This window comes from Bombina bombina, chromosome 10 (genome assembly GCF_027579735.1).
Source record: "Bombina bombina isolate aBomBom1 chromosome 10, aBomBom1.pri, whole genome shotgun sequence".
NCBI classification, from domain to species: Eukaryota; Metazoa; Chordata; class Amphibia; order Anura; family Bombinatoridae; genus Bombina; species Bombina bombina.
This window is the reverse complement of record NC_069508.1, coordinates 181,105,285-181,116,246: the sequence shown is the minus strand read 5'-3', so window position 1 is coordinate 181,116,246 and position 10,962 is coordinate 181,105,285.

Below are 10,962 nucleotides of genomic sequence, written 5' to 3'. Positions count from 1 at the left end.
GATTTATTTAATTAATATTTAAGTTGGGGGGTGTTAGGGTTAGACTTAGGTTTAGGGGTTAATAATTTTATTATAGTGGCGGCGGTGTGGGGGGGGCAGGATAGGGGTTAATAAGTTTAATAGAGGTTGCGGCGGGGTCCGGGCGCGGCGGTTTAGGGGTTAAACTATTTATTTAGTTGCGGCGAGGTTCGGGATCAGCAGGATAGGGGTTAATAACTTTATTATAGGTGGCGACGGTATAGGGGGGGCAGGATAGGGGTTACTAGGTATAATGTAGGTGGCAGCAGTGTCCGGGAGCGGCGGTTTAGGGGTTAATACATTTATAAGATTTGCGGCGGAGTCTAGGATCTGCGGTTTAGGGGTTAATAACTTTATTGAGTTGCGGGGGGCTCCGGGGGCACCGGTTTAGGGGGTAGAACAGTGTAGTTTAGTGTGGGTGCTTAGTGACAGGCTAGCAATAAAGCTGTCAAAAAGCCGAAGAGCAGCGAGATTGGATGAGTGATAACTCTCACAGTCCGCTGCTCATCGCCCCGTACTTGGTGCACGGCTTTTTGACAGATTTATTGATAACTTAGGCGAAATTTTGCAGGTCTGCGGCGGCGATGGTACCGCCATTTTTTATTCTACAGATTCTGCGCAGTTTGACATCATCGCTCTGTGCACACGCGATCCACATGCAGATAGTTTTTCACGTGATGCTACAGACTTGAGAACGCCAGCAGAAAGAGTAATATTTCCATTGTGCATGCGATCGAGAGCGCACATTTACTAATTAATTATGCATACAGCTCATTTGAATATGAACTGTGATTGGTGCTTGCTGCTGGCTCATTACAGAGAGTTCGGCAAGGGGCTGTCTAGCTGAAACATTTTATAAGGAAAAAAAAAAAATTTAAACTACCTTTAATGTAGTCCCTAAATATGATTGTACTGAATTGCATGACCCTTTAATGCTATCACTATATTAACCTCAGTAAACAAAAAATCCTCACCCTCAGCTTGTTAGTGTCTGCAGGGAACCAGCTCAGTAACTTTACAGAACAGTCTTCAGAATCTCCACTAGGAGAAGGCAAAGAACACCCCTTTTTATTAAAGGAATTTTTGTAAGCCGGCGATGTAAAGCGGGCTTGTTAATGTGTATAATAATAGAATATTAGTTTACTCACACAAATATATACAAATAAACATGGTCTTTTAAAATAATTGTTTAATCACTGACAATGATCAAAATGAAACAAAATATAAGTTATTTCATTGTTCCATTTAGTTTACTTTTTTCACTCCACAAATTATTTCAGGGTGTCTTCAGGTCACAAGTTAAATGCTTTAACCACAGTATTTTGTAGTGATGTGAAGTTCGGTTCATTTCGGACGGTTCGATTAACTGAACCGGTTCATGAACCGATTCATCAGTTCACCTACTGATCACGTGATGCGCTTGTGTTAGGTTTAATCGGAATTAAGGTAGGAAAAATCTGATTGGCTGATTGAATCAGCCAATCAGATTGAAGTTCAATCCGATTGGCTGATTCAATCAGCCAATCAGATTGAGCTCGCATTCTATTGGCTGTTCCGATCAGCCAATAGAATGCGAGCTCAATCTGATTGGCTGATTCAATCAGCCAATCAGATTTTTCCTACCTTAATTCCGATTGGCTGATAGAATCCTATCAGCCAATCAGAATTGAAGGGACGCCATCTTGGATGACGTCCCTTAAAGGAGCCTTCTTTCGTCGTTAGTTTCGTCTGGGAAGAAGGATGTTCCGCGTCGGCGGGATGAAGATGAATCCTGAAGAAAGAAGATTGAAGACCCCGCTTGGAAGATGACATCACCCGGATGGAAGACTTCTTCAGTGCCGCTTGGAAGATGACATCGCCCGGATGGAAGACTTCTTCAGCGCCGCCTGGATGATGACTTCATCGGATGGAAGACTTCTTCAGCGCCCCTTGGAGGATCACTTCTGCCGCTCCGGATCTCCTCTTCGGTTCCATCGGTGGGTCGGCTGGCTGAAGACAACTCAAGGTAGGATGATCTTCAGGGGGGTAGTGTTAGGTTTTTTTAAGGGGGATTTGGGTTAGATTAGGGGTATGTGGGTGGTGGGTTTTAATGTTGGGGGGGTTGTATTTTTCTTTTACAGGCAAAAGAGCAGTTTTCTTTGGGACATGCCCCGCAAAAGGCCCTTTTAAGGGCTGGTAAGGTAAAAGAGCTTTGAACTTTTTTAATGTAGAATAGGGTAGGGCATTTTTTATTTTGGGGGGCTTTGTTATTTTGTTAGGGGGCTTAGATTAGGTGTAATTAGCTTAAAATTGTTGTAATATTTTTTAAATATTTGTAACTTATTTTTTTTTATTTTTTGTAACTTAGCTTTTTTCATTTTTTGTACTTTAGTTAGTTTATGTAATTGTATTTAATTGTAGTTATTTGTAGTTAATTTATTTAATGATAGTGTAGTGTTAGGTTTAATTGTAACTTAGGTTAGGATTTATTTTACAGGTAATTTTGTATTTCTTTTAGCAAGGTAGTTATTAAATAGTTAATAACTATTTAATAACTATTCTAACTAGCTAAAATAAATACAAAGTTACCTGTAAAATAAATATAAATCCTAAAATAGCTACAATGTAATTATTAATTACATTGTAGCTATCTTAGGGTTTATTTTACAGGTAAGTATTTAGTTTTAAATAGAAATAATTTATTAAAGTATAGTGTAGTGTTAGGTGTAATTGTAACTTAGGTTAGTTTTTATTTTACAGGTAAATTTCTCTTTATTTTAGCTAGGTAGCTATTAAATAGTTAATAACTATTTAATAGCTATTGTACCTAGTTAAAATAAATTGAAAGTTACCTGTAAAATAAAAATAAATCCTAAGAGAGCTACAATATAATTATTATTTATATTGTAGCTATATTAGGTTTTTTTTATAGGTAAGTATTTAGTTTTAAATAACATTAATTTAGTTAATAATAGAAATATTATTTAGATTTATTTAATTAATATTTAAGTTGGGGGGTGTTAGGGTTAGACTTAGATTTAGGAGCTAATAATTTTATTACAGTGGCGGCGGTGTGGGGGGGGGGCAGGATAGGGGTTAATAAGTTTAATATAGGTTGCGGCGTGGTCCGGGAGCGGCGGTTTAGGGGTTAAACTATTTATTTAGTTGCGGCGAGGTCCAGGATCAGCAGGATAGGGGTTAATAACATTATTATAGGTGGCGACGGTATAGGGGGGGGCAGGATAGGGGTTACTAGGTATAATGTAGGTGGCGGCAGTGTCCGGGAGCGGCGGTTTAGGGGTTAATACATTTATAAGAGTTGTGGCGGGGTCTAGGAGCGGCGGTTTAGGGGTTAATAACTTTATTGAGTTGCGGGGGGCTCCGGGGGCACCGGTATAAGGGGTAGAACAGTGTAGTTTAGTGTGGGTGCTTAGTGACAGGCTAGCAATAAAGCTGTCAAAAAGCTGAAGAGCAGCGAGATTGGATGAGTGATAACTCTCACAGTCCGCTGCTCATCGCCCCGTACTTGGTGCACGGCTTTTTGACAGATTTATTGATAACTTAGGCGAAATTTTGCAGGTCTGCGGCGGCGATGGTACTGCCATTTTTTATTCTACAGATTCTGCGCAGTTTGACATCATCGCTCTGTGCACACGCGATCCACATGCAGATAGTTTTTCACGTGATGCTACAGACTTGAGAACGCCAGCAGAAAGAGTAATATTTCCATTGTGCATGCGATCGAGAGCGCACATTTACTAATTAATTATGCATACAGCTCATTTGAATATGAACTGTGATTGGTGCTTGCTGCTGGCTCATTACAGAGAGTTCGGCAAGGGGCTGTCTAGCTGAAACATTTTATAAGGAAAAAAATATATATTTAAACTACCTTTAATGTAGTCCCTAAATATGATTGTACTGAATTGCATGACCCTTTAATGCTATCACTATATTAACCTCAGTAAACAAAAAATCCTCACCCTCAGCTTGTTAGTGTCTGCAGGGAACCAGCTCAGTAACTTTACAGAACAATCTTTAGTCTTCACTAGGAGAAGGCAAAGAACACTCCTTTTTATTAAAGGAATTTTTGTCAGCCGGCGATGTAAAGCGGGCTTGTTAATGTGTATAATAATAGAATATTAGTTTACTCACACAAATATATACAAATAAACATGGTCTTTTAAAATAATTGTTTAATCACTGACAATGATCAAAATGAAACAATATATAAGTTATTTCATTGTTCCATTTAGTTTACTTTTTTCACTCCACAAATTATTTCAGGGTGTCTTCAGGTCACAAGTTAAATGCTTTAACCACAGTATTTTGTAGTGATGTGAAGTTCGGTTCATTTCGGACGGTTCGATTAACTGAACCGGTTCATGAACCGATTCATCAGTTCACCTACTGATCACGTGATGCGCTTGTGTTAGGTTTAATTGGAATTAAGGTAGGAAAAATCTGATTGGCTGATTGAATCAGCCAATCAGATTGAAGTTCAATCCGATTGGCTGATCCAATCAGCCAATCAGATTGAGCTCGCATTCTATTGGCTGTTCCGATCAGCCAATAGAATGCGAGCTCAATCTGATTGGCTGATTCAATCAGCCAATCAGATTTTTCCTACCTTAATTCCGATTGGCTGATAGAATCCTATCAGCCAATCAGAATTGAAGGGACGCCATCTTGGATGACGTCCCTTAAAGGAGCCTTCTTTCGTCGTTAGTTCGTCTGGGAAGAAGGATGTTCCGCGTCGGCGGGATGAAGATGAATCCTGAAGAAAGAAGATTGAAGACCCCGCTTGGAAGATGATATCACCCGGATGGAAGACTTCTTCAGTGCCGCTTGGAAGATGACATCGCCCGGATGGAAGACTTCTTCAGCGCCGCCTGGATGATGACTTCATCGGATGGAAGACTTCTTCAGCGCCCCTTGGAGGATCACTTCTGCCGCTCCGGATCTCCTCTTCGGTTCCATCGGTGGGTCGGCTGGCTGAAGACAACTCAAGGTAGGATGATCTTCAGGGGGGTAGTGTTAGGTTTTTTTAAGGGGGATTTGGGTTAGATTAGGGGTATGTGGGTGGTGGGTTTTAATGTTGGGGGGGGTTGTATTTTTCTTTTACAGGCAAAAGAGCAGTTTTCTTTGGGACATGCCCCGCAAAAGGCCCTTTTAAGGGCTGGTAAGGTAAAAGAGCTTTGAACTTTTTTAATGTAGAATAGGGTAGGGCATTTTTTTATTTTGGGGGGCTTTGTTATTTTGTTAGGGGGCTTAGATTAGGTGTAATTAGCTTAAAATTGTTGTAATATTTTTTAAATATTTGTAACTTATTTTTTTATTTTTTGTAACTTAGCTTTTTTCATTTTTTGTACTTTAGTTAGTTTATGTAATTGTATTTAATTGTAGTTATTTGTAGTTAATTTATTTAATGATAGTGTAGTGTTAGGTTTAATTGTAACTTAGGTTAGGATTTATTTTACAGGTAATTTTGTATTTCTTTTAGCAAGGTAGTTATTAAATAGTTAATAACTATTTAATAACTATTCTAACTAGCTAAAATAAATACAAAGTTACCTGTAAAATAAATATAAATCCTAAAATAGCTACAATGTAATTATTAATTACATTGTAGCTATCTTAGGGTTTATTTTACAGGTAAGTATTTAGTTTTAAATAGAAATAATTTATTAAAGTATAGTGTAGTGTTAGGTGTAATTGTAACTTAGGTTAGTTTTTATTTTACAGGTAAATTTCTCTTTATTTTAGCTAGGTAGCTATTAAATAGTTAATAACTATTTAATAGCTATTGTACCTAGTTAAAATAAATTGAAAGTTACCTGTAAAATAAAAATAAATCCTAAGAGAGCTACAATATAATTATTATTTATATTGTAGCTATATTAGTTTTTTTTTATAGGTAAGTATTTAGTTTTAAATAACATTAATTTAGTTAATAATAGAAATATTATTTAGATTTATTTAATTAATATTTAAGTTGGGGGGTGTTAGGGTTAGGGTTAGACTTAGATTTAGGAGCTAATAATTTTATTACAGTGGCGGCGGTGTGGGGGGGGGCAGGATAGGGGTTAATAAGTTTAATATAGGTTGCGGCGTGGTCCGGGAGCGGCGGTTTAGGGGTTAAACTATTTATTTAGTTGCGGTGAGGTCCAGGATCAGCAGGATAGGGGTTAATAACATTATTGTAGGTGGCGACGGTATAGGGGGGGCAGGATAGGGGTTACTAGGTATAATGTAGGTGGCGGCAGTGTCCGGGAGCGGCGGTTTAGGGGTTAATACATTTATAAGAGTTGTGGCGGGGTCTAGGAGCGGCGGTTTAGGGGTTAATAACTTTATTGAGTTGCGGGGGGCTCCGGGGGCACCGGTATAAGGGGTAGAACAGTGTAGTTTAGTGTGGGTGCTTAGTGACAGGCTAGCAATAAAGCTGTCAAAAAGCCAAAGAGCAGCAAGATCGGATGAGTGATAACTCTCACAGACCGCTGCTCATCGCCCCGTACTTGGTGCGTGGCTTTTTGACAGATTTATTGATAACTTAGGCAAAATTTTGCAGGTCCGCAGCGGCGATGGTAGGCGAGCGTATTGGGCCAGCGAAGGCAGGTAACTTGACACGTTGATAACTAGGCCTCTATATATATATTATTTAACAGTCTCAGACCATAACAATTGTAATTGAATGAAAACAAAATACCAGTTTGCTTTAGCTAGGATATTGTACCGAGTCTGGAATCCTCAGACATAAAGACCATCATGAAAACCTGACTCCCTTATTTACATATTATTTGCATATTATATTATTTACATATTATGACTGTAACATATGCACAGTAAACCCCCAAAAAAACACATTGCAAATATGGGAAGACTTAATAAAAACATTAGGCATGTATTTTCAATATTACCATTAATGTGTAGATATTTTGAATGATAAATTCTATTCTTTACATTCCCTCCATGTGGCTTATTATACAAGCCAACCACAGAGGTCTTTACAGGTAGCCCTCTGAAGCACGCGCCACCGTATTTTATTCTCCAGATTCTGTGCAGTTTGACATCATCGCTCTGTGCATTCGTGATCCACAGGCACAGCATTTGTCGGGAGCACGCACCACCATTTTTTATTCTACAGATTCTGCGCAGTTTGACATCATCGCTCTGTGCACACGCGATCCACATGCAGATAGTTTGTCACGTGATGCTACAGACTTGAGAACGCCAGCAGAAAGAGTAATATTTCCATTGTGCATGCGATCGAGAGCGCACATTTACTAATTAATTATGCATACAGCTCATTTGAATATGAACTGTGATTGGTGCTTGCTGCTGGCTCATTACAGGGAGTTCGGCAAGGGGCTGTCTAGCTGAAACATTTTATAAGGAAAAAAAAAATATTTAAACTACCTTTAATGTAGTCCCTAAATATGATTGTACTGAATTGCATGACCCTTTAATGCTATCACTATATTAACCTCAGTAAACAAAAAATCCTCACTCTCAGCTTGTTAGTGTCTGCAGGGAACCAGCTCAGTAACTTTACAGAACAGTCTTCAGAATCTCCACTAGGAGAAGGCAAAGAACACCCCTTTTTATTAAAGGAATTTTTGTCAGCCGGCGATGTAAAGCGGGCTTGTTAATGTGTATAATAATAGAATATTAGTTTACTCACACAAATAAACATGGTCTTTTAAAATAATTGTTTAATCACTGACAATGATCAAAATGAAACAATATATAAGTTATTTCATTGTTCCATTTAGTTTACTTTTTTCACTCCACAAATTATTTCAGGGTGTCTTCAGGTCACAAGTTAAATGCTTTAACCACAGTATTTTGTAGTGATGTGAAGTTCGGTTCATTTCGGACGGTTCGATTAACTGAACCGGTTCATCAGTTCACCTACTGATCACGTGATGCGCTTGTGTTAGGTTTAATTGGAATTAAGGTAGGAAAAATCTGATTGGCTGATTGAATCAGCCAATCAGATTGAAGTTCAATCCGATTGGCTGATCCAATCAGCCAATCAGATTGAGCTCGCATTCTATTGGCTGTTCCGATCAGCCAATAGAATGCGAGCTCAATCTGATTGGCTGATTCAATCAGCCAATCAGATTTTTCCTACCTTAATTCCGATTGGCTGATAGAATCCTATCAGCCAATCAGAATTGAAGGGACGCCATCTTGGATGACGTCCCTTAAAGGAGCCTTCTTTCGTCGTTAGTTCGTCTGGGAAGAAGGATGTTCCGCGTCGGCGGGATGAAGATGAATCCTGAAGAAAGAAGATTGAAGACCCCGCTTGGAAGATGATATCACCCGGATGGAAGACTTCTTCAGTGCCGCTTGGAAGATAACATCGCCCGGATGGAAGACTTCTTCAGCGCCGCCTGGATGATGACTTCATCGGATGGAAGACTTCTTCAGCGCCCCTTGGAGGATCACTTCTGCCGCTCCGGATCTCCTCTTCGGTTCCATCGGTGGGTCGGCTGGCTGAAGACAACTCAAGGTAGGATGATCTTCAGGGGGGTAGTGTTAGGTTTTTTTAAGGGGGATTTGGGTTAGATTAGGGGTATGTGGGTGGTGGGTTTTAATGTTGGGGGGGGGTTGTATTTTTCTTTTACAGGCAAAAGAGCAGTTTTCTTTGGGACATGCCCCGCAAAAGGCCCTTTTAAGGGCTGGTAAGGTAAAAGAGCTTTGAACTTTTTTAATGTAGAATAGGGTAGGGCATTTTTTTATTTTGGGGGGCTTTGTTATTTTGTTAGGGGGCTTAGATTAGGTGTAATTAGCTTAAAATTGTTGTAATATTTTTTAAATATTTGTAACTTATTTTTTTTATTTTTTGTAACTTAGCTTTTTTCATTTTTTGTACTTTAGTTAGTTTATGTAATTGTATTTAATTGTAGTTATTTGTAGTTAATTTATTTAATGATAGTGTAGTGTTAGGTTTAATTGTAACTTAGGTTAGGATTTATTTTACAGGTAATTTTGTATTTCTTTTAGCAAGGTAGTTATTAAATAGTTAATAACTATTTAATAACTATTCTAACTAGCTAAAATAAATACAAAGTTACCTGTAAAATAAATATAAATCCTAAAATAGCTACAATGTAATTATTAATTACATTGTAGCTATCTTAGGGTTTATTTTACAGGTAAGTATTTAGTTTTAAATAGAAATAATTTATTAAAGTATAGTGTAGTGTTAGGTGTAAATGTAACTTAGGTTAGTTTTTATTTTACAGGTAAATTTCTCTTTATTTTAGCTAGGTAGCTATTAAATAGTTAATAACTATTTAATAGCTATTGTACCTAGTTAAAATAAATTGAAAGTTACCTGTAAAATAAAAATAAATCCTAAGAGAGCTACAATATAATTATTATTTATATTGTAGCTATATTAGGGTTTTTTTATAGGTAAGTATTTAGTTTTAAATAACATTAATTTAGTTAATAATAGAAATATTATTTAGATTTATTTAATTAATATTTAAGTTGGGGGGTGTTAGGGTTAGACTTAGGTTTTGGGGTTAATAATTTTATTATAGTGGCGGCGGTTTGGGGGGGGCAGGAAAGGGGTTAATAAGTTTAATAGAGGTTGCGGCGGGGTCCGGGCGCGGCAGTTTAGGGGTTAAACTATTTATTTAGTTGCGGCGAGGTTCGGGATCAGCAGGATAGGGGTTAATAACTTTATTATAGGTGGCGACGGTATAGGGGGGGCAGGATAGGGGTTACTAGGTATAATGTAGGTGGCAGCAGTGTCCGGGAGCGGCGGTTTAGGGGTTAATACATTTATAAGATTTGCGGCGGAGTCTAGGATCTGCGGTTTAGGGGTTAATAACTTTATTGAGTTGCGGGGGGCTCCGGGGGCACCGGTTTAGGGGGTAGAACAGTGTAGTTTAGTGTGGGTGCTTAGTGACAGGCTAGCAATAAAGCTGTCAAAAAGCCGAAGAGCAGCGAGATTGGATGAGTGATAACTCTCACAGTCCGCTGCTCATCGCCCCGTACTTGGTGCACGGCTTTTTGACAGATTTATTGATAACTTAGGCGAAATTTTGCAGGTCTGCGGCGGCGATGGTACCGCCATTTTTTATTCTACAGATTCTGCGCAGTTTGACATCATCGCTCTGTGCACACGCGATCCACATGCAGATAGTTTTTCACGTGATGCTACAGACTTGAGAACGCCAGCAGAAAGAGTAATATTTCCATTGTGCATGCGATCGAGAGCGCACATTTACTAATTAATTATGCATACAGCTCATTTGAATATGAACTGTGATTGGTGCTTGCTGCTGGCTCATTACAGAGAGTTCGGCAAGGGGCTGTCTAGCTGAAACATTTTATAAGGAAAAAAAAAAATTTAAACTACCTTTAATGTAGTCCCTAAATATGATTGTACTGAATTGCATGACCCTTTAATGCTATCACTATATTAACCTCAGTAAACAAAAAATCCTCACCCTCAGCTTGTTAGTGTCTGCAGGGAACCAGCTCAGTAACTTTACAGAATAGTCTTCAGAATCTCCACTAGGAGAAGGCAAAGAACACCCTTTTTTATTAAAGGAATTTTTGTAAGTTGGCGATGTAAAGCGGGCTTTGTATTGTGTATAAAAATAGAATATTAGTTTACTCACACAAAAATAAACTAGATATGAAGTTGGAAATAAACATGGTCTTGTAAAATATTTGTTTGATCACTGGCAATGATCAAAAAGAAACAAAATATAAGTTATTTCATTGTTCCATTAAGTTTAATTATTTCACTCAACAAATTATTTCAGGCTGTCTTCAGGTCACAAATTAAATGCTTTAACCACAGTATTTTGTAGTGATGTGAAGTTCGGTTCATCCTGATGAATCGGTTCATTTCGGACAGTTCAATTAACTGAACCGGTTCATCAGTTCACCTACTGATCACGTGATGCGCTTGTGTTAGGTTTAATCGGAATTAAGGTA